The 24,730-nt window shown below is 44.4% G+C and overlaps 1 pseudogene across 1 annotated transcript; it reads left to right on the forward strand.

Moving 5' to 3' along the window:
* Window positions 1–741: 741 nt before the first annotated feature.
* Window positions 742–17,490, forward strand: LOC112631041 (annotated as a pseudogene). Its single transcript, XR_003121063.1, has 3 exons — window positions 742–885; window positions 2,214–2,430; window positions 16,160–17,490. The product of XR_003121063.1 is annotated as a pulmonary surfactant-associated protein A-like (transcript).
* The last annotated feature ends 7,240 nt before the right edge of the window (window positions 17,491–24,730 follow it).

Raw genomic sequence — 24,730 nt, forward strand, 5'->3', positions numbered from 1 at the left:
GCTTCCTCCCACCCCTGAGAGCCCTACCACAAAACCTGTGCTCCAGGCAGGAAATGGGCATGGTGTTTACACAGCACATTTCCCCAAGAGCACTCAGGCTAGAGGATCTCCAAGGACCCTTGAGGGGAGCACAGAACCTGCCAAAGAGGAACTCCAGGTCTGTAAGAAGAGAAATCCTCCCATGGCTGAGGTCACCCACCCTGTCCCTAGCAAGCTCCTTAGCAGTGAAAGCCGAAAGCCCTTACACAGGCACTAAGGAAGCCCCATTGGGTTCCTGGTTTAGATTCAGACAATGAAGAAGTCACTGTTCCAGCTGAGCGTGGTCAGGTTGATCCAGGCCAACCTGTCTGCCCTGTGACTTGGCTCAGCCCTGAGCCCCAAGCTCCCCTAGCCCATGTCCCTGGAGCTTGTAGCTGAATTGGTGGGCACATGGGCAGAATGACAGGCAAACATGCTTCAAGTTCTGCTTCCCTCTGCTCTGGCGGGTTCAGCTAGAGGAATCAGGGCAGCACCTGGAAAGTCATGGGAGATCTGCAGTTTCTGTCTTTCCGTCTTTGGCAGAACTATCTTTGGGTGATGTCTGGCAACCTGCAATGGTGATTATGCTAAGTGTCCCAGTGATATATGAAGTCCTAGTCCTGGTTCAAGCATCTGGATTAGGAGGGAATCTCCAACGGTGGAAGTGGTGACAATGGGAACCAAGACTGGAAAACCTCCCCTGGTTTATTTGGAATTGGTTTGATGAATCTCAAACCCTTGAGGAGTCTGGAGCTCTTCCGGGCAGCAGGAGATCAGCCAATGGATCCCACTCCTGGGAGCGGGAAGCTGGCCAGTGCAATTTGCAGCATGGACTCTTTCTGCTGCCCCAGTGCTGCCTGCTACAAGGTGAGATGAGTGCTGGGCCAGGTGTGGGATGGGGGAGCCAGGACAGAGCAGGGCAGGGGCAGATGGGGAGCAGCTCTAGCAACTCGGCTGTGGGGGGGGCAGGGCTGTTTTGCAGGTGATGAGCAGGAACAGAGGCCAACTCGGATGTGCAGGGCCTTGTGGTTGGCAGGGCAGGGCGTGGCTTTAGGGAAAAGGCACACCTGAGTTTTGACCCAGAGCTGTCACTTTTTACCCATGTGGACTCGGTCAGGTTATGTAACATTTTGAGGCTCAGTTTCCTTTTTGTTTTTATTATCTTGAAACATCAAATTTACAGAATTGCAGGCATGGTACAAATATTTTTTCCTGAACCTATGAGAGGAGATTGTCAACATGAAACCCCAACACCCCAATACTTTAATGTGTTTCTCACGCAAAGACATTTTCGCATTATAACCATAATCAAGAAATTAACACTGATACAATAACTCCACATAGTCTTCAGGCCCTATGCAAAATGTACCCAATGCCCCAATAGTGTCCTTTATAGCAAAGGATCCATTTGTGAGCCATGTGCCGTATTCCTTTGTCACGCTTCTCCAGTGTCCTGAAACCCACAAAGTCCCTCTGTCTTCCCTTCATCTTCATGACCTGAACACAGTGTGAAGATCACAGGAGACTGACTGTGTAGAATGCCCCTCACTTTGTTTATTTTTTGGTTTGTTGCTGTTGTTCTTTTTTTTTTGATGTATTGGCTCACAATTAGATTCAGGTTCTGTAACTTTGGCAGAAATACCATAGACACCCGCTGTGCTCCTCCCATTCTACCGGGCAGCATGGGACTTTAGTTTGCCCCAAGACTGATGATGTTCGTGTTGATCATTGAATTAAGGTGGTGGGTGTCACGCTTCGCCACCATAAATACGTTCTTTTTCTGGTTTCAATCAGTGACTATGTTGTGAGGACACACTTTGGGACTATTGTAAAGATCCCATTCCTCATCACACTGTCTCTGTTGCCCATCAATTGCTTTGTAGCAATGTGGACTCGTGCATGAGGCCTACCACCCGCCGTCAGGGAGTGCCAAGCACTCACCTGCAGGCTGCAGGGGGCACTATGCGTGTTTGATGTTGAAACAGCTACAGTTTACCAGCACATGGCACCAGTGAATCTAAAGAATGTCGTTAAGAAGATGGTTCTCCTCCCAACACAAATTTGTCACTCTTAGCTCTAAGAATTGCCGTAGTTCCTGCTGAGTTCCGAGTGCCCATGCCAGGCCACTCAGCTGTGTCCATAGCCTCCTCCCCCTGCTTAGGCTTCACTGCCCCCGCTAGTCCGCTCTCCTTCAGTATCTTTCTCACTCTCCTCGGGGCCTCACCCTCCACGTTGGGCTTCCTCCCTCTGCAGGGACATCCTCTTCACATAGCCAGTCCTTGGGCGCCCATGCCAAGCCACCTCAGAGTCCACAGACTCATTGCACTTGGAATCCCGCTCCCTGTGGCAGGACTCCCGCCTCATCCAGTATGACTGAAACCAGGAAGATGATGCTTTCCCCATGTGGGCAAGGTAAGACTGAAGGTGATATGGACAGGAGACAGGGAAACACTGGGTAGAAGTGTGGTTCCCAGCAAAGGCCCCACCCACAAGCCTGAAGACCCATGGTCCTAAATGGGAACAGACATTTCTGTTTTTGTGAGCAAAAAGTTGCCTTTTGGCCCCCCACACTCCCTGTCCTGCACTCATATAAACCCTGAACCCCAGGCACCAGAAGCAGACCAGCAGACCAGCAGACAAGCAGACGTACAGCGAAATGATGTGGCAGAGAGAGAGAGAAAAAAGGAGGGACAGCTGAACACTGAGGAGAGTTCGACTGGGGCGATTGGAGAAGAGTCCAGCTACTGGGAGGCCCAACTCCAGGGGAAGATCACCTTCCACTCCATTCCTCCTTCCAGTTCCCTATCCATCTCCCTGAGAGCCGCCTTCACCACTCAATAAAACCTTGCACTCATCTTCTGAGCCCATGTGTGATCTGATTCTTCTGGGATGCTGGGGGTGAGAACTCAGGTTACAGAAAGCTGTCACACTGGCCCCCTGCCTTTGTGATACAGCAGAGGGTCCACTGAGCTGATTAACACTCAAGATGTCTGTGGACGGGAAAGCTGAAAGAGCTTGTAACAGGGGGGTTGCAGGCACCCACCCCTAGACACTACCACAGGGCCAAAGCCCAAAGCACTCACCCTGGCCTCTGTAACCTGCCCATCTGCATGCTCCCCTGGGGGTTTGAGCAGTGGGGTGACTGAACAGGCAAGCCATACCCCTATTGTGTGTCCTGCAAGAGGGATAAGGGAGCTCTTCCATTTCAGCTGGAGCCCTGTCTGGGATATTCATCGCGAGGGGGAGTACAGATGTGAAACTGTCAGATCTGTATCTTTTCCAGGGCCCTGCCACCTCTCTCTTTCCTGCTCTGTTTCCCTTCACAGGGGTCTGGTTGCCACATTGGACTGGAGTAAAACCCTCAGACAACCAAAGGCATTTTTGCTGGAAGGCCCCAAGACTGAACTCCATTGGCCAAGACCCACAGACTTCACTTGGTGTCTTTATTTCTTTCACAGTTTGAAATGGCTCTTATTTCTTCCTTTATAAAGTTAAGAGTTTTGCTACAGGCTGTGGCTATACTATTAAACAGAATGAGTGTTTGGCTTAGCCATCAAAGGTGCAAATCAGAACAATGTGGTTTTTGTTTTTTCTCGAATGCGCCAATGCCCACATCCCCTCTGACAGCCACAGTTGCTCATGGTACACTGCCCCCCTTCTCATACCAGCTCCCCTCCTGGCTCGGACACATAGGAATGTCCACAGCATGCAAAAGCCATGCCCAGTGGCCACAAGGGGTGGGAGAAACAGTGGCTCCTGCCAGGGGCCCTGCTGGAAAGGCCAGCCAGCACTTCTTGGCTGCCACGCTGATGGAACTTTCCCTCCTCTGGCCAAGGAGTTCAGCCCGGTTCGATCCTGGGGAAAGATACAATGATTAAAGCAAAAAATTTGCACTGAGCAAGGGGTTCTTCCCTGTTAAATACAGTAGGAAATTCTTCTTCAAAGGTTTAGCTTGCTTAAATTTTCTTGTCCTTTGCTCCCTGCTTTCAAGGCCAGACTTCCTTACTCTCTGTGTTCCCCTGGCCCTGGTAAACAACCTTCCCACCAGTCCTTATCTATAGAGTACACATTTAACATCTGCTACCCACTCTGTGAATTACTCCTCCCATCACAAAGGCTTCTCCTGCTGAAACTGATCTTCCTGCCTACCCACCAGGGTAACCACATTCCTGCACTTTTCAAGTTAGCCAACCGGGTTCAGCTTAGATTGTGCAGTCCAACTCCAGCCAATGGAGGCACGGTACAGTTACAGGGACAAGCTGCGTTAAGAGACAATAAAAACCCCTTCTTTCCTTTGTTCTGGGTGCTCTCACCATTGCTCCACATGCGAGACACACCCTCCTGCAGAAGCAAATTTGCCTTGCTGAGAAAATTTGTGTTCGAGTGCTATTTCTTTAGCGGCATTGAAAATTTGTTTCTAACATTCCCCCAGTACCTTCCCCTCTCTCCCCTTACACTGTTTTGGGTTTTTGGTTTTTTTCTTTTCCTTTTCTAAGCAAGAGGGTTCCCCCTCCCAGCACTCTGCTGCTGAAAGGGAAAATAACAGAGGAGCAGGCCCCGCCGGATGATACCAGCACACTTGGCAGAGCTCATTTGAAACAGATATGTGCAGCCTCTTGAAATACTTTCTAGTCCCACACTTGATTCCAAACTTCAGACTGAGGCCCTAGAAAGGAAAACCAGATCTGAGGGATCCAAAGCCAGGCATCAGGCACAATGTAAATGGGCAGGACCAATTCCTGCACACTAAATCCCCACCCATGGAAGGAGGCCATGCTTCATGGCATAAATGAGGCCCAGGGAACTCAAAGGTTGTTGACAGCAGGGGAAGATGGAGGCATAGGTGAAGGCAAATAATTCCTGTTATCTAGGCCTTTTCTGCTTCATGGGTGCATGCCACATTGGTAATCATGAGTGGCACCTGCCAAGGTCACCAGGGCTCAGGAACAAAAAGATGGAAGAGAAAGGAAGGACACTCACTTTATCCATCACACCCTGAGCTTTCACTGAAAGAAAGAAGGGAATGAGGGATGCCTCTATTCTCTGTCTTTCAGAATAGGTATCCATCTCTCTTCACCATCCCCAGCTTATACCCCTCTGGAGTGTATCCAGAACCAATGGGACTGCTTTGACCCTCTTAATCTGGAAGAAAAATGCCTCATAGCCCTCTACACAAAAGTTTGGCCAAATTATGAAGGACTGGGTGGGCCTCAGGAAGGAACCATACATTTCAATACTATCCAGCAGTTGGACTTTTTCTGTACACATGAGGATAGATGGTCTGAGGTCCCACATGTGTAGGATTTCTATACCTTGCAAGGCAATCTAGACCTTTGCTGACAGTGTAGGATTGATCCAGTCCTCCTGTTTGCCATCTCAGGGAAGACTGCAAGGGGCAAGCCTAGGAAACTAAAGATATGAATCCCAGAGGCACCCCAAGCAGAGAAGCCAGCCCCCCCAGCTCTTCCCCTCTGGGTTCACCCCGACCTTCCTATTCAGCTTCAGCCTCTCACTTGCCCCCTCCTAAAATTCCTTACCCTACACAAGCCCCAACCTCACTCTTGCCCATTAAACCAATGTCTGGTGAATTTGGGCCCAGTAAGGTCCAGGTCCCCTCCTCTCTACAGGACTTAAAGTGAATTAAGGGGGATTTTGGGAAGTTTTAAGATGACCCCAACAGATATATAGAGGCTTTCCAGAATTTCACCCAAATATTTGATCTCTCCTGGAGAGATGTTATGGTGCTTTTGAACCAGACCTTGACAGACATTGAGAAGCAGCCTGCTCTGCAAGCAGCAGAGAGATTTGGGGATGAGCTTAGTATCCCATATAGTGTCAGGGAAGGGGGCAAACATTATCCAACTGGAAGAGAAGCAGTGTCAATAGATTACCCTAAATGGGATCCCAATGACAAAAATGGAAGACTGGAAGAGGAGACACTTTCAGAGGTGCATAATGGTGGGCTTACATAAGACCAGGACCAAGTCTCTCAATTATATTAAATAATCCATGATTGACAAGGGATTCGATGAAAATCCCACTGCCTTTCTGAAAAGGCCAAGGGAGGCCTTATAGTAAAGCAGACCTCTCTATCCCCTGATTCAGTTGAGGGACAACTAATCCTAAAGGATAAATTTATTACTCAGGCAGCCCCTGATATCAGAAGGAAGCTACAAAGACAGGCCCTGGGACCAGTCAGTACTTTAGAGAACCTTCTGAAAGTACCCACTTGGTCTTTTATAATAGAGATAGGTAGGCACAAGAGAGAGAGGAAATACAGGAAAGAAACAGAGACTTTAATGGCCAACAGACAAGCCCACAAACCCCAGAACTCTCAGGGTGCACTTGTTGATTGCTACAGACGTGGCAAACCAGGGCATTTTAAGAAGAATTGCTCAGGCAGCATGAGGAAGCCACCTCAACCCTGTCCAATCTGCAATGGGGACCGTTGGAGGGTGGACTGTTCCTGGCATGCTGGTCACCAGGTCCAGAGCTAGTCTTCCAAATGGTCCAGCAGCAGGACTGACAGGTCCCAGGGCTCCTCTCCTGACTCCCGTGGTCCAGACCACCATTACCATCCAGGTGCCCTGGGTAATCATGGAAATTGAAGGGAGGAAAGTGGACCTCCTTTTGGACACTGGGGCTGGTCTCTCAGTTCTCTTGAATCCAGGCCCCCACTCCTCTCTTAGAATGACTTTGAGGGACATCTCAGGAAGGTCTTTAACCCAATATTTTTTCCAACCCCTTAGCTGTAGCGGGGTTGTTCACCAAAGCTTTTCTAATTATGCCTGAAAGCCCAACTCCTCTGTTGGGTAGGGATATTCTGGCCCATATGGGGACAATCATTCTGATGGCCCCTAGGGAAACTCTTTGTCTAATCCTACTAGAGGCCAATATTAACCCAGAAGTTTGGGCAACTCAAGAGAAGACTGGCAGAGCCACAACTACCATACCAGTCTGGTTCCATCTTAACGATCCCACCTCCTTTCCTAACCAGAAACAATATCCCCTGAAACTAGAGATTAGGAAAGGACTAGAAGTCATCATTGATAACTTGAAGATGGAGGGCCCACTCAAACCCTGCAATAGCTCTTGTAATACCCCAATATTGGGGGTACTAAAACCCAACTAGAAATAGAGACTAGTTCAGGACCACCTCCTTGTTAATGAGGCTGTGGTTCCAATACACCCAATGGTTCCCAATCTGTATACCCTGCTAGCTCAAATACCTGAGGGAACTAAATGGTTCCTGGACCTAAATAATGCCTTCTTCTGCATACAATTATACCCCAACTCCCAGTTTTTGTTTGCATTGAGGATCCAATGCAAACAAATTTGTTTGAGGATCCCTCTAACCAAACCACCCTGTTAACCTGGACAGTGTTACCTCAGGGATTCCTGCCCCCACTTGTTTGGGCAGGCATTATGGAGAGATCTCTCCAAGTTCCTTTATCCTCAAGTCAAAGTTTTGCAATACATGGATGACCTTCTTTTCTGCACTCCAAGTGAGGAAATCTCTCAGGAGGGAAGTAAGGCTCCTCTTAATTTTCTGGCTAACAGAGGATATAATGTTTCAAAATGTGAAGTTCAGCTCTGTCAGACTTCAGTGAAGTACCTAAGCCTGGTCTTGTCAGAGGGGACCAGGGCATTGGGCAAAGAAAGTATTAAATCTATCTCCTCCTTTCTCCTCCCCAAACACTCAATCAACTGAGGGGATTCTTACACATTACAGGATTCTGCAGACTATGGATATCTGGGTACAGTGAAATAGCACATCCCTTCTATCACCTAATAAAGGAGACTCAAGCAGCTGATACTCACTGCCTAATTTGGGAACTGGAGGTTAAAAGGCCTTTGACCAACTAAAACAAGCCTTGCTTAAGGCACCAGCCCTTAGTCCCCCCCCATGGGAAAAACGTTTAATCTTTATATATCAGAAAGAAAGGGAATGGCACTGGGAGTCCTAACACAGGCCCAGGGTCCAGCCCAGTAGCCTGTGGGCTAACTGAGTAAAGAGCTAGATTTGGTAGCCAAAGGATGACTGGCCTGTCTCTGGTCAATTGCAGCAGTAGCCTTGCTGGTACCAGAGGCTACTAAGTTAATAACTTAGTAATGGGTAATAACTTAACCATTTATACCCCACATAATGTGGCAGAAATACTTTCAAGGGGAGTCCCTAGCTAACAGGCAACCACCTCCTCAGGTATCAAGCTCTGTTATTAGAAGGATCTTCAGTCCAATTAAGAACCTGTCCCTCCCTAAATCCAGCTACCTTCCTCCCAGAGGAAGCTGGGGAACTTAACATGACTGTGAATAAATAGTAGTACAAACTTATGCGGCCAGAGGAGACCTCAAGAAAACCCCTTTAAAAATCCAGACTGGATTATTTTTATGGACAGATGTTCTTTTGTTGAAAAAGGAAATCATAAAGCAGGGTATGCAATTGTTACTCTGAACTATATTGTTGAGAGCACACCTCTCTCCTCTAGCACAAGTGCTCAACTGGTCAAACTAATCACCCTCATGAGAGGACTTGAATTAAGCAAAGGAAAAACAGTTAACATTTATACTGATTCTAAGTATCCTTTCCTAGTTCTCCTTACCCATGCCACTATCTGGAAAGAGAGGAACTTCCTCACAGCTAATGGGTATCATTAAATGCCATGAGGAAATTAATAGACTATTTTGCTCAGTTTTCCTCCCACGGGAAGTGGCAGTAATACATTGTAAAGGCCACCAAAGAGGGATAGATGAAATAGCTGAGAGAAACAGGCTGGCAGACTGAGCAGCTAAATCAGCAGCAAGCGAGCCCCAGGTCTCTGACCCACTTGAAGCCCCACTGATCTGGGAGGGCCCCATCAGAGAAATAAAACCTCAATACTCTCCTGTGGAAATAGAATGGGCCACCTCTTGGGATGGTATGCTTTATCTACCAGCTGGCAACCAATGAAAAGTTCTTAAAAGCCTTCTCCAGGCCTTCCACCTAGGTAAAGATAAAACCTATCAACTGGCTTAGATTGTTCTCAGATAAAAACCTGATATAAACAGTTAAACAGGTTGTTAATGTTTGCAAGGCCTGCCTTAAAAACAATCCCCTTAATTAACAGCATCTTCTCCAAGGCTACCTGGGGGAAGACTGGCAAATGGATTTCACCCATATGCCAAAAGCAAGGGGCATCCAGTACCTCCTAGTATGGATAGATACCTTCACTAACTGAGTAGAAGCATTTCCACGTCAGACAGAGAAAGCCTCTGAGGCTAGTACTAATCAATGAGATAATTCCTCACTTTGGACTCCCTAAGTACCTCCAGAGCAATAATGGCCCCTCATTCAAGGCAGCTGTCACCCAGGGGGTCTCAAAGGCACTAGGCATACAGTACCGTCTTCATTGTGTTTGGAGACCACAATCCTCAGGAAAGGTGGAAAAGACAAATGATATTATCAAAAGGCAACTGAAGAAACTGTCTCAGGAGACTCATCTCCCCTGGACTGCTCTTCTTTCCATAGTCCTGCTGTGTATCAGAAACACTTCTTCAAGGCTGGGTTTGAGTCCCTTTGAGACTATGTATGGATGGTCTTTTCTCACGAATGATTTCTTGCTAGACCAAGAAACCTCTGATTTAATTAAGCACAAACCTGTTTGGTCCATTTCCAACAGAAACTGAAACAACTGTTGAAGGCCCAGTCCCATGAACCAGGCCCGCCTCTATTCAACCCAGGGGACCTAGTACTGGTAGAGGTACTTCTTTACCTTTCTCCCTCAATATGCCCTGGTTGGGAGGGACCTTGCACTGCACTTCTTTCCACTCCTACAGCGGTGAAGGTCAAGGTCACCAGGATAGACTCTTGGATTCAGTATACAAGCTAAGGCCTGGGAAGCCAACAGAGTCACCTCTTTCAACCTAGAACAGCACCCAAAATACCATTGTGAAGAGATCAGGAAATTCAAGCTAAAAATCACAAAAGATAAGTGTTAATTAACATTCCATGTATATTCTCTTTATAGTCTTGCCTATGCTTGCTGTTCCTACCTTTGTTCTGTTCTATACCATGGGGTACAATAGTGTTTTCAGGGTAATTAGTACATTTTGCTTCTTATTTCTGTGTCTTTGGCACTAGATTCTTTCCTTGTATAATACACACTTTTAACCCATGCCTATTTAACCTTATAAAACTTTTTTTTTCTCTCTTACTTAGAGGTCATCAAACTCAAGATGTTTAGGCAATCAGAGCCTCAGATGATGGCTCCCCTTAGCCAGAGACCCTTAGATAGACCTCTGGGAGGAATCTGACTGACATTTTCCCCAAAAGAACTCCCCCTGTCAGCAGGAAGTGGCTAAGACTGGTCATCGTCCATATTCTAATGGCAGTCAGATATGCCTCTTCAGAGGGGGAAATGATAGTGATGGGAGACAGTGAAACACTGGGTAGAAAAAGGGTGGTTCCCCAACAAAGGCCCCACCCTCAAGCCTGAAGACCCGTGGCCCTAAATGGGAAAAGACATTTCTGTTTTCATGACCAAAAAGTTGCCTTTTGGCCTGCCACAACCCCTATCCTGCAACCATATAAACCCTGAACCCCAGGCTCCAGAAGCAGACCAGCAGACAAGCAAATGGACAGTGGAACGATGTGGCAGAGAGAGACAGAGAGGAGAGAAGGAACATCTGAACACTGAGGGGAGTTTGCACAGAGGTGATCAGAGAAGATACCAGCTACTGGGTGGCCCGCCTCCAAGGGAAGATCACCTTCCCACTCCATTCCCCTTTCTGGCCCCCAATCCATCTCACTGAGAGCCACCTCCACCACTCAATAAAATCTTGCACTCATCCTTCAAGCCCATATGTGATCTGATTCTTCCAGGATGCTGGGTGAAAGCTTGGGATGCAGAAAGCTGTCACACTGGCTCTCTGCCCTTATGATAAGGCAGAGGGTCCATAGGGCTGATTAACACTTAAGCCACCTGTGTATGCAAAGCTGAAAGAGCTTTGTAACACAAGTTACAGGCACCCATCCCTAGACACTACCGTGGGGCCGGACCACAGAGCACTCACCCCAGCCTCTGCACCTGACCATCTGCATGCTCCCACTAGGGGTTTGAGCAGTGGGGCAACCAAACAGGTGATCCACACCCCTGCCATGCATCCTGTGAGGGGGATCAGGGGACTCTCCTGTTTCAAAGGGGTGCAGAGTGGAGGCCATGCACATGCCCTAAGGACAGTGCATGGGCTTCTCTGCATATTTGAGGCCTCTCTCTTAGTGCTCACGGGACCCTTCCCCTGACCCCTTTTCCAGCTGCCCTGGGTGCTAGCAGTAGGAGGAGTCTGTTTGTGACTGCTGGTTCTTTCTGTCACTTTGGATCATCACAGCACTCTATGAGCTGTACAGAGAGTAAATCCCCATTCCATACTTCAGTCAACTGAGGCTGACAGGGATTAGATGGATTGCCAAAATTGTCTAGAAATCCTTTTTCCAGCTCAGTCCTCTGCTAGAACCTTCCCAGAGTCAGAGGAACATGCTTGTTCTACCTGTACCTGAAGACAAGGGAATGCACAAATTAATTTACTAATCATGGATATATTTCAAGATCACTTATAATGTCAGAATCTAAGGGACAGCTCAGTCACATGAAGGGGATGAAAGTTGAGGCTTTTCTTTCCTGAGGCTGCCAGTAAACTAAGCAAATATGTGTGTATGCATTATATACATATGTACACACACATATGTTGTGTGCTGTATATTTACACACATGTATATTACATTGATGCCTCTCTAATAATGCCATTTTATTCTTAAAAAGAATAACACAATAAATATCTTTCTGTTGCCTAGAAATAGCATCCAATTTGCCTTAAAAATCACATTACTTGTTTTTATTTCCATTTTTGCCAATGCAGCCCTGTCACCCTTCTTTCTCCCCTGAACATTTTGAACTTTCCAAACTCCAGAGAAACACATCACGCTTTACTGAGGTTTTGAGGAGAGGAAGAGAGGTTTTCCCATTCTGTACCTTGGAGGAACTGAAACTGGCAGGTAGCAGCAACTGTCTTCAAAGAAATAGGCTAAGGAACACACACGTGCAGACACACAAACACATTCTCTTACTTTGCACCAATAAGATCATACTGCATATACTCTTCTACAATTAGTGTTTTCTTTTATATATCCAAGCCATCTTTTCAGATTGACACTTAGGGATATAATTGTAATTATAGTCTTTTCTTGGAGTTTGTTTGTTTTTACTTCTGGTAATGTATTCTTTACTCTCTTTTTAATTTAAAAAATGTTATTTTTGACACAATTATTTTACATATGTATGGGCACAGTGGACTCTTTTGACACATGTATGTAATGCGCAATGATGAAATCAAGGTAAGCAGCATATCCATCACCTCAAAAACTTATCATTGTTTTGTGTTGATAACATTCAAAATCCTCTCAAGTATACAATAATTTTTTGGTTGGCTATGGTCACCCTACAGTGCTAAAGAAGGCTACAACTCATTTCTCCTATCTAGCTGTAATGTTGTACCCATTGCCCCACCTTTCCCATTTCTCATTCCCCTTAATCTTCCCAGCCTCTAATATATTCTGTTCTACTGTTTGCTTACTGTTCTATGTTTACTTCTATGATATTAGCAAAGTTTTCTTAGCATCCACAAATGAGTGAGAACATGTTGTGTTTAATTTTCTTTTCCTGGCTGTGTTTCACTTAACATAATGGTTCATCTATGTTGCCATGAATGGCAGAATTTTATTCTTTCCTGTGGATGAACTGTATTCCATTGTGTTTAGTTACTACATTTTTAAAAAATCCATTCATTCACTGATGGACACTTAGGTTGATTCTATATCTTGGCTATTATGAATAGCTCTGCAATAAACACAGGAGAACAGATACCTCTTTAACATACTGGATTCCTTTTCTTTGAATACCCAGTAGTGGGGTTACTAGGTCATATGATAGTTCTAGTTTTAGGTTTTCGAGAAGGCTTCATTTTGTTCTCCACAATGGCTGTAGTACTTTCCATTTCCACCAAAAGTGTATAAGAGTTCCCTTTTCTCTGCACCCGCACCGGTATTTATTCTTTTTTGTCTTATTGATAAAAGCCAGTCTCCCTGGGGTGAGATAATTTATTTTTGTTTATAAACAGTTGTTTATAAAGGTCTTTAATGATCCTTTGTCTTTCTGTGATATCAGTTATATAATGTCTCCTTTCTTGTTTCTGATTTTTATATAGGTCTTCTCTTTTTTTCTTACTTTTCTAGCTAATGGTTTGTCAATTATGTTTATTTGTTCAAAAACCCAACTTTTCAGCAGGGCATGGTGGCTCATACATGTAATTTCAGCACTGAGGCTGAAGCAGAAGGATCACTTGAGGCCAGGAGTTTGAAACGAGCCTGGGAAATACAGCAAAAACTTGTCTTTGAAAAGCTAAAAAAAAAAATCTTAGCCTGGTGTGATGACACATGCCTGTAGTTCCAGCTACTCAGAAGACTGAGGCAAGAGGATCACTTGAGCACAGGAGTTGAAGGCTGCAGTTAGCCATGATCATGCTGAGAGGTGACAATGTGTTAGCAGCCCTCGCTGGCTCTCGCCACCTCCTCAGCCTCGGCGTCTGCTCTAACCGCGCTCCAGTAGCCTTTCAACCCACCGCTGCGCTGTGGGGGCCCCTCTCTGGGGCTGGCCAAGGGCAGAGCTGGCTCCCTCTGTTCGTGTGGAGGTGCGGAGGGAGAGGCACAGGCGGGAGCCGGGGCTGCGCGCCGCACGTGCGGGCAGGCGCGGGTTCCGGGTGGGCATGGGCTGGGCTTGATGGAGGGACGAGCTCCCTCTGGGCTGCCAATGTGCCCGGGCTAGGTGCCACAAAGTCCTGGGAAGAGTGCCAGTGAGAGGTGAAGCTGGCTGGGCTTCTGGGATGGGTAGGGGCTCCCAGAACTTCTCTGTCTAGCTAAAGGTTTGTAAACGCACTAGTCAGCACTCTGTGTCTAGCTAAAAGTTTGTAAATGCACCAATCAGCACTCTGTGTCTAGCTAAAGGTTTGTAAATGCACCAGTCAGCACTCTGTGTCTAGCTAAAGGTTTGTAAATGCACCAATCAGCGCTCTGTGTCTAGCTAATCTGGGGACTTGGAGAACTTTTGTGTCTAACTAAAGGATTATAAACTCACCAGTCAGCACTCTGCCAAAACGGACCAATCAGCAGCTCTGTAAAAGGGACGGATCAGCTCTCTGTAAAATGGACCAATCAGCAGGATGTGGGTGGGGCCAGATAAGGCAATACAAGCAGGCTGCCTGAGCCAGTAAGGGCAATTCAGGTCCCCTTCCACACTCTGGAAGCTTTGTTCTTTAGCTCTTCACAATAAATCTTGCTGCTGCTCACTCTTTGGGTCCGTGCGGCCTTTATGAGCTGTAACACTCACTGCAAAGGTCTGCAGCCTCACTCCTGAGGCCAGCGAGACTGCGAACCCACCTGAAGGAACCAACAACTCCAGACACTGCCTTTAAGAGCTGTACCACTCACCTCGGAGGTCTGCAGCTTCACTCCTGAAGTCAGTGAGACCACGAACCCACCAGAAGGAAGAAACTCTGGGCACATCTGAACATCTGAAGGAACAAACTCCGGACACACCATCTTTAAAAGCTGTAACACTCACCCTGAGGGTTCATGGCTTCATTCTTGAAGTCAGAGAGATCAAGAACCCACCAATTCCGGACACAATGCCACTGCACTCCATCCTGGGTGACAGAGCAATATCTTGTCTCAAACAAACAAACAAAAGATTCCCCAACTTTTCATTTTGTTGGTATTTTGTGCTGCTTTTTTAGTCTACTTTTTGCTTATTTCTGCTTTTTTTTTTTTTTTTTTTTTTTTGAGACGGTCTCACTCTGTTGCCCAGACTAGAGTACAATGGTGCGATCTTGGCTCACAGTAACCTCTGCTTACCGGATTCAAGCAATTCTCCTGCTTCAGCCTCCCGAGTAGCTGGGATTACAGGCGTCCACCACCACGTCCAGCTAATTTTTTTGTATTTTTAGTAGCTATGGGGTTTCAAAATGGTCAGACTGGTCTCAAACTCCTGACATCAGGTGATCCACTCACCTCTGCCTCCCAAAGTGCTGGGATTACAGGTGTGAGCAACTGCACCCAGCCTCTGCTCCAAATTTAAAAATTTCTCTCTTTCTACTAATTTGGGGTTTGGCTTTTTTCTTGCTTTTCTAGTTTCTTAAGATGAATTTTAGGTTTTTATCTGAAATCTTTCTACTTTTCTGATGTAGGCATGTAATGTTACAAATTTCCCTCTTACTACTGCTTTTTTTGTCTACCATAGGTTTTGGTATGTTGTGTTTCTATTTTCATTTGTTTCGAGAAATTTTAAAATTTCCTTCCTACGCCATTGTGGTCAGAAAAGGTTCTTGATATCATTTTAATATTTTTATTCATTGATACTTACTTTGTAGCCTAAAATGGTGTGCCCTGGAGAATGTTCCATGTGCTAATAAGAAGAATGGGTATTCTGTAGCTGTCAGATGAAATGTTCCGCAAATGTCTATTAGGTCCATTTGGTCTGCAACACAGTTTAAGCCAACTTGTTTTTGTTGATGTTCTGTCTAAATGATCTAACAATGCAGACAGTAAACTGTTGAAGTCCCCAATTATTATTGTATTGGAGTCTGTCTCTTCTTTTACATCTAAGAATATTTGCTTTTATCTTGGTGTTCTGGCATTGTGTACATATATATTTACAATTTTCATATCCTTTTGATGCAGAGAAGTGTGTGGACATTCAGGTCTTCAGAAAGGAATGATGATTCCTGATATTTCGGAATGGCCCAGAGGCGACAGAAGTGTACACAATCCACTCCTAATGGCTTAGGAAAGCAAGGTCTTTGCCTATTCTTGCTTTCTATTGAATCCCAGAAAATTGCACCATTTCTGGCAATAAGTAATTGTTAAATAGATGAATGAGTACATGGATGAGAGCCTAGAAGAGAATTTAGAAAATTGCAATTGGAAGAGGAAGAGAAGACACAGAGAGGCAGAGATGGAGAGGCTGGGGAAAGTCCGGTGGCAGAGAGCGCAGGTGAGAGAGGTGGCTTAGAGACAAAGCAGTCAATGGCCTGACCCGGACTCCTCTGCTCCCAGCCCTTAGTCTACAGGGGTCCATATTGGCAGTAGGAGAGAAGGTCTTCTCCACCAATGGCAGTCTGCCACTTTTGATGCCTTTCGGGAGGCATGCCCCAAAGCAGGCGGCCACATTGTTGTCGTGAGGAGTCCAGAGGAAAACGAGGCCGTTGCAAGCTTCGTGAAGAAGTACAACACGTATGCCTATGTGGGCCTGATTGAAGGTCCAAGCCCTGGAGACTTCCGCTACTCAGATGGGACCCCTGTAAACTACACCAACTGGTACCCAGGGGAGCCCGCAGTACCAACTGGTACCCAGGGAACCGAGCAGTGTGTGGAGATGTACACAGACGGGCGGTGGAATGACAGGAACTGCCTGTACAACCGACTGACCATCTGTGAGTTCTGAGAGGCATTTATGCCACGGGACAGGGAGGATCCTGTCTGGCCTTCGGTTTCCATCCCCAGTATCCGCTTGGTCTGTGAGATGCTGGAACTCCCTTTCAACAGAATTCACTTGTGGCTATTAGGGCTGACGGCATCCTTAACCACTTCATTCCCCTGATGGGCCCTGACTCTTCCCCCAAATCACTGGCCAGCCTTGACACTCCCCTTGCAAACCCTCCCAGCACTGCACCCCAGGCAGCCACTCCTAGCCCTGGCCTTCGGCATGAGATGGAGCCCTCCTTATTCCCTATCTGGTCCAGTTCCTTCGCTTACAGATGGCAGCAGTGAGGTCGTGGGGTAGAAGGACCCTCCGACGTCACACAGAGTGCCTGCCTCCAGGTGCCCTAGCTCTCCCTCTGCAGCCCACTGCGTGCCCAGTGCCATCAGGATGAGCAGTCCTGGCCAAGCATAATGACAGAGAGAGGCAGACTTCAAAGAAGCCCTGACTGTGCAGAGGTAAGGCTGCAGTGGAGATTCTCTGGCACTCTGAGATCTCTGTGGCAGGCCTGGTCAGGTTCTCCAGGTGGTCAGAGGGCCCAGTGGTGCCCTAGCACGGTGGTGTCCAAGCCAACCCTGTGACTGACATGTACAATTCATTCCTTTGAGTCTTTGGATGCCAACTCAGGCCCCTGACCTGAAGACAGCTGGCCTAGGCCTCTAGGGAAGAGCCCCCCACTGCAGACGTGATCCAAGTAACTTTCTGCTGATGAACGACTCTGCACCCCACTTCAGACTTAAGTAGGCATTTTCACCACCCCGTCCCCCCATACCACCGGCTCCACTTTCCCCTTTCATTAATCCATTCACCCAGATAATCATAAAAATTAACGTGAGTCAGGTCTTAGGATGTGTCATGGGGTAGGCAAGGTAACTGGTGACTCTTGGGGATTTTTTTCCTTGAGCTTATGTCTTCATCTATAAAATGGGGATGAAATACTTGTTGCCGTCACAATTATTACCATCCCTCCAGCTAGCAAAATTACTACCAGAGCTGTTACTACACACAGAGGCTATTGACCGAGCACATATCATGCGCCACACACCTTGACAAGCAATTCTAATATGGCTTATTATGTCCTATTCAATCTTCACACAATGACATGGGACCAGTATTGTTTTCTCCATTTTTTTATAAGGACACTGAAGCTTGGAGGAGTGAAATGTTTTGAGTATTATTCTAGAGAGCAAGTGGCAGAGGCTGGATCCAAACCCATCTTCCTGGATCTGAAGTTCATGCTCCCAGCCACCCCACCCCTGAGCTGAACAAAGATGATTTAAGTGTATGTAATAAATCGTGAATGTGTTTATATGTATTTCCTCTGCTCTGGTTCCAAGAAATATCACATTTCTGTATTTTTGTAAATCAAATGAACTCTGGCTCTGAGCCCCCACTTGCCTGAATATTGGAAAATTCAATCTCAAGATGTGCTTTCTTTGTTTGATGGGAGGGGCGACCTGCTCTCCTCCCTGAGATGGTGCAGGGGGATGGGGAGTTACAGACACCATTTGGAAGAACACATGGGCATCATGAATCCACATGGCCCATTTGTGGGTGGGGATACCATGCCTTCTGTCCTCCATGCAGCCACCTGAATGATTTCTGCAGCCCAGCAGTGATGGTGGCACTCAGGGCTCAGTCCCAGGCCTCAGTGATTCATCCTAATCTCAGGTCTGCATGGAATGGGACCACACTCCCATACCCCAGGGCTGCGCAGGAATGAGACCATGTCCATACTTGCTTGAGGAGGCAGCCACATGTGTGTCCCACCTCCCACTTCTCCCCCGTAACACGCTCCCAGAAAGGCTCCCACTTCTCCACCCCAATACCTGTGAACACTCTTCGGCATTTATTGCTTTTCTTGGGTGCAAGGAAGTTCTGAATCTACACTCAGAAAACCAATGAGTATGAGGGGAACAATTTCTCAGTCTTTTATGAATGAAGCATTTTAATCTGATCACCATTCCGCATGCACTTAGGATGCAGCACACAAATTATTGAGTCCTCCTCCAAATTATTTTAAAAAGAAGGAGAAGGATATACAGATATTCCTTGACTTATGATGGGGTTATATCATGATAAATACATTGAAAGATGAAAATGTCATAAGTTGGGAATGCATTTAATACACGTAACCTACCAAAAATCATAGCTTGACTTAAACTACCTTAAACATGCCCAGAACACTACATTAGCCTGTAGTTGGGCAAAATCATCTAATACATGGCCTATTTTATAATAAGGTATTGACTATCTCGTGGACTTTTTTGAATACTGTACTGGAAGTGAATGAAGGATTTTATGTGTACTCAAAGTATGGCTTCTACTGAATTCACATCACTTTTGAACCATTGTAAAGTGGATAAATTGTAAGTTAAACCATCAAAAATCCAGGACCATGTGTATTCCCAATTTTATAGATAAATACTTCAAGCCTCTGAAAATTGATATCTTTTTGTTTCTTATTGGGATTATTTTTACTTTCTTTATGCTTTTATTTGCTATTGTTACTATTTTTATAAGATTTTAAAATTAATTATTGCTGATTTGTTTAAAAAAAAACTCTTAATTTCTGTTGATCTTATACCCAACCATCTTTTGGATTCTCATTTTCCCACTAATACTTCTAATATAACTGATTCTGTTATATATATATATTTTTATTATACTTTAAGTTCTAGGGTACATGTGCACAACATGCAGGTTTGTTACATGGTTATACATGTGCCATGTTGGTTTGCTGCATCCCTCAACTTTTCATTTACATTAGATATTTCTCCTAATGCTATCCCTCCACCTGGCCCCCACCCCCAAACCGGACCCAGCGTGTGATGTTCCCTACCCTGTGTCCATGTGTTCTCATTGTTCAACCCCCACCTATGAGTGAGAATATGCGGTGTTTGGTTTTCTGTCCTTGTGATAGCTTGCTTAGAATGATGGTTTCCAGCTTTATCCATGTCCCTGCAAAGGAAATGAACTCATTCTTTTTTATGGCCGCATAGTATTCCATGGTGCATATGTGCCACATTTTCTTAATCCATTCTATCATTGATTGACATTTGGGTTGGTTCCAAGTCTTTGCTATTGTGAATAGTGCCGCAATAAACATATGTGTGTACATGTCTTTGTAGTAGCATGATTTATAATCCTTTGGGTATACACCCAGTAATGGGATTGCTAGGTCAAATGGTATTTCTAGTTCTAGATCCTTGAGGAATCGCCACACTGTCTTCCACAATGTTTGAACTAATTTACACTTCCACCAACAGTGTAAAAGCGTTCCTGTTTCTCCACATCCTCTCCAGCATCTGTTGTTTCCTGACTTTTTAATGATCGCCATTCTAACTGGTGTGAGATGGTATCTCATTGTGGTTTGACTTGCATTTCTCTGATGACCAGTGATGATGAGCATTTTTTCATATGTCTGTTGGCTGCATAAATGTCTTCTTTTGAAAAGTGTCTGTTCATATCCTTTGCCCACTTTTTGATGGGGTTGTTTGATTTTTTTTTTCTTGTAAACTTGTTTAAGTTCTTTGTTGATTCTGGATACCAGCCCTTTGTCAGATGGGTAGATTGCAAAAATTGTATCCCATTCTGTAGGTTGCCTGCTTGTTCTGATGATAGTTTCTCTTGCCATGCAAAAGCTTTTTAGTTTAATTAGATTCCATTTGTCTATTTTGGTTTTTGTTGCCATTGCTTTTGGTGTTTTAGTCATGAAGTCTTTGTCCATGCCTATGTCCTGAATGGTATTGCCTAGGATTTCTTCTAGGGTTGTTATAGTGTAAAGTCTTACATTAAGCCTTTAATCCATCTTGAGTTAATGTTTGTATATGGTGTAAGGAAGGGATCCAGTTTCAGCTTTCTACATATGGCTAGCCAGTTTTCCCAGCACCATGTATTAAATAGGGAATCCTTTCTCCATTGCTTGTTTTTGTCAGGTTTGTCAAAGATCAGATGGTTGTAGATGTGTGGTGTTATTTCTGAGGTCATTGTTCTGTTCTATTGGTCGATATCTCGGTTTTGTACCAATACCATGCTCTTTTGGTTACTGTAGCCTTGTAGTATAGTTTGAAGTCAGGTAGCCTGATGCCTCCAGCTTTGTTCTTTTTGCTTAGGATTGTCTTGGCAATGCAGGCTCTTTTTTGGTTCCATATGAACTTAAAGTAGTTTTTTCCAATTCTGTGAAGAAAGTCAGTGGTAGCTTGATGGGGATAGCATTGAATCTATAAATTACTTGGGACAGTGTGGCCATTTTCATGATATTAATTCTTCCTATCCATGAGCATGGAATGTTCTTCCATTTGTTTGTGTCCTTTTTTATTTCATTGAGCCGTGGTTTGTAGTTCTCCTTGAAGAGGTCCTTCACATCCCTTGTAAATTGGATTCCTAGGTATTTTATTCTCTTTGTAGTAATTGTGAATGGGAATTCACTCATGATTTGGCTCTCTGTTTGTCTATTACTGATGTATAGGAATGCTTGTGATTTCTGCACATTGATTTTGTATCCTGAGATTTTGCTGAAGTTGCTTATCAACTTAGGGAGATTTTGGGCTGAGATGATGGGGTTTTCTAAATATGCAACCATGTCATCTGCAAACAGAGACAATTTGACTTCCTCTTTTCCTAATTGAATATCTTTTATTTCTTCCTCTTGCCTGATTGCCCTAGCCAGAACTTCCAACACTATGTTGAATGGGAGTGGTGAGAGAAGGCATGCTTGTCTTGTGCCAGTTTTCAAAGGGAAAGCTTCCAGTTTTTGCCCATTCAGTATGATATTGCCTGTGAGTTTGTTATAAATAGCTCTTATTATTTTGAGATACATTCCATCTATACCTAGTTTAATGAGAGTTTTTAGCATGAAGGGCTGTTGAATTTTCTTGAAGGCTTTTTCTGAATCTATTGCGATAATCATATAATTTTTGTCATTGGTTTTGTTTATGTGATGGATTATGTTGATTGATTTGCGTATGTTGCACCAGCCTTGCATCCCAGGGATGAAGTCCACTTAATCATGATGGATAAGCTTTTTTATGTGCTGCTGGATTCGGTTTGCCAGCATTTTACGGATGATTTCACATCAATGTTCATCGAGAATTTTCACATCAATGTTCATCAGGATATTGGCCCAAAATTCTCTTTTTTTGTGTGTGTCTCTACCAGGCTTTGGTATCAGGATGATGCTAACCTCATAAAATGAGTTAGGGAGAATTCCCTTTTTCTATTGATAGAAATAGTTTCAGAAGCAGTGGTACCGGCTCCTCTTTGTACCTCTGGTAGAATTCGGCTGTGACTCTGTCTGGCCCTGGACTTTTTTTGGTTGGTAGGCTATTAATTATTGCCTCAGTTTCAGAGCCTGTTATTGGTCTATTCAGAGATTCAACTTCTTCCTGGTTTAGTCTTGGGAGTGTGTATGTGTCCAGGAATTTATCCATTTCTTCTAGATTTTCTAGTTTATTTGCATAGAGGTGTTTACAGTATTCTCTAATAGTAGTTTGTATTTCTGTGGGACCGGTGGTGATATCCCTTTTATCATTTTTTATTGCATCTATTTGATTCTTCTCTCTTTTCTTCTTTAATAGTCTTGCTAGTGGTCTACCTATTTTGTTGATCTTTTCAAAAACCAGCTCCTGGATTCATTGATTTTTTTGAAGGGTTTATTTTGTGTCTCTATCACCTTCAGTTCTGCTCTGATCTTAGTTATTTCTTGCCTTCTGCTAGCTTTTAAATTTGTTTGCTTTTGCTTCTCTGGTTCTTTTAATTGTGATGTTAGGGTGTCAATTTTAGATCTTTTCTGCTTTCTCTTGTGGGCATTTAGTGCTATAAATTTCCCTCCACACACTGCTTTAAATATGTCCCAGAGATTGTGGTTCATTGTGTCTTTGTTCTCATTGGTTTCAAAGAACATCTTTATTTCTGCCTTCATTTCGTTATTTACCCAGTAGTCCTTCAGGAGCAAGTTGTTCAGTTTTTCATGTAGTTGTGCGGTTTTGAGTGAGTTTATTAATCCTGAGTTCTAATTTGATTGCACTGTGGTCTGAGAGACAGTTTGTTGTGATTTCTGTTCTTTTACATCTGCTGAGGAGTGTTTTACTATCATTTATGTGATCAATTTTAGAATATGTATGATGTGGTGCTGAGAAGAATGTACATTCTATTGATTTGGGGTGTAGAGTTGTGTAGATGTCTATTAGGTCTGCTTGGTCCAGAGCTGAGTTCAAATCCTGGACATCCTTGTTAACCTTCTGTCTTGTTGATTTGTCTGATATTGACAGTGGGGTGTTTAAGTCTCCCATTATTAGTGTGTGGGAGTGTAAGTCTCTTTGTAGGTCTTTAAGGAATTGCTTTATAAATCTGTATGCTCCTGTATTTGGTGCATATATATTTAGTATAGTATATCTTCTTGGTGAATTGATTCCTTTACCATTATGTAGTGGCCTTCTTTGTCTCTTTTGATTGTTATTGGTTTAAAGTCTGTTTTATCAGAGACTAGGATTACAACCCCTGTTTTTTTGTTTTCCTTTCTATTTGCTTGGTAGATCTTCCTCCATCTTTTTATTTTGAGCCTATGTATGTCTTTGCACATGAAATGGGTCTCCTGAATACAGCACACTGATGAGTTTTGACTCTTTATCCATTTTGCCAGTCTGTGTCTTTTAATTGGGGCATTTAGCACATTTACATTTAAGGTTAATATTGTTATGTTTGAATTTGATCCTGTCATTATGATGTTAGCTGGTTATTTTGCCCATTAATTGATGCAGTTTCTTCATAGCATCAATGGTCTTTACCATTTGGCATGTTTTTGCAGTGGCTGGTACCAGTTGTTCTTTTCCATGTTTAGTGCTTCCTTCAGAAGCTCTTATAAGGCAGGCCTGGTGGTGACAAAATCTCTCAGTATTTGCTTGTCTGTAAAGGATTTTATTTCTCCTTCACTTATGAAGCTTAGTTTGGCTGCATATGAGATTCTGGGTTGAAAATTCTTTTCTTTAAGAATGTAGAATGTTGGCCCCTACTCTATTCTGGCTTGTAGGGTTTCTGCTGAGCAATCCGCTATTAGTCTGATGGGCTTCATTTTGTGGGTAACCCAACCTTTCTCTCTGGCTGCCCTTAACATTTTTTCCTTCATTTCAACCTTGGTGAATCTGACAATTATGTGTCTTGGGGTTGCTCTTCTCGAGGAGTATCTTTGTGGTGTTCTCTGTATTTCCTGAATTTGAATATTGGCCTGCCTTGCTAGGTTAGGGAAGTTCTCTCAGATAATATCCTGAAGAGTGTTTTCTAACTTGGCTCCATTCTTCTTGTCACTTTCCAGTACACTAATCAAACGTATATTTGGTCTTTTCACATAGTCCCATATTTCTTGGAGGCTTTGTTCATTTCTTTTCACTCTTTTTTTCTCTAATTTTGTCTTCTCATTTTATTTCATTAATTTGATCTTCAATCACTGATATCCTTTCTTTGACTTGATCAAATCGGCTATTGAAACTTGTGCATGTGTCAGAAGTTCTCGTGCCATGGTTTTCAGCTCCATCAGGTCATTTTAGGTCTCCTGTACACTGTTTATTCTAGTTAGCCAGTTAGCCATTTATCTAACCTTTTTTCAAGGTTTTTAGCTTCCTTGCAATGGGTTAGAACATGCTCCTTTAGCTCGGACAAATTTGTTATTACCAACCTTCTGAAGCCTACTTCTGTCAACTCATTAAATTCATTCTCCATCCAGTTGTGTTCCCTTGCTGGCGAGGAGCTGTGATCCTTTGAAGGAGAAGAGGCACTCTTTTTTTTGGAATTTTCAGCTTTTCTACTCTGGTTTCTCCCCATCTTTGTGGTTTTATCTATCTTTGATCTTTGATGTGACCTACAGATGGGGTTTTGGTGTGGATGTCCTTTTTGTTGATGTTGATGCTATTCCTTTCTGTTTGTTAGTTTTCCTTCTAACAGGCAGACCCCTCAGCTGCAGGTCTGTTGGAGTTTGCCGGAGGTTCACTCCAGACCCTGTTTGCCTGGGTATCACCAGAGGAGGCTACAGAACAGCAAGTATTGCTACCTGATCCTTCCTCTGGAAGTTTCATCCCAGAGGGGCACCCGCCTGTTTGAGGTGTCTGTTGGCCCCTACTGGGAGGTGTTTCCCAGCCAGGCTACATGGGGGT

Source organism: Theropithecus gelada, chromosome 9 (assembly GCF_003255815.1).
Source record: "Theropithecus gelada isolate Dixy chromosome 9, Tgel_1.0, whole genome shotgun sequence".
NCBI lineage: Eukaryota > Metazoa > Chordata > Mammalia > Primates > Cercopithecidae > Theropithecus > Theropithecus gelada.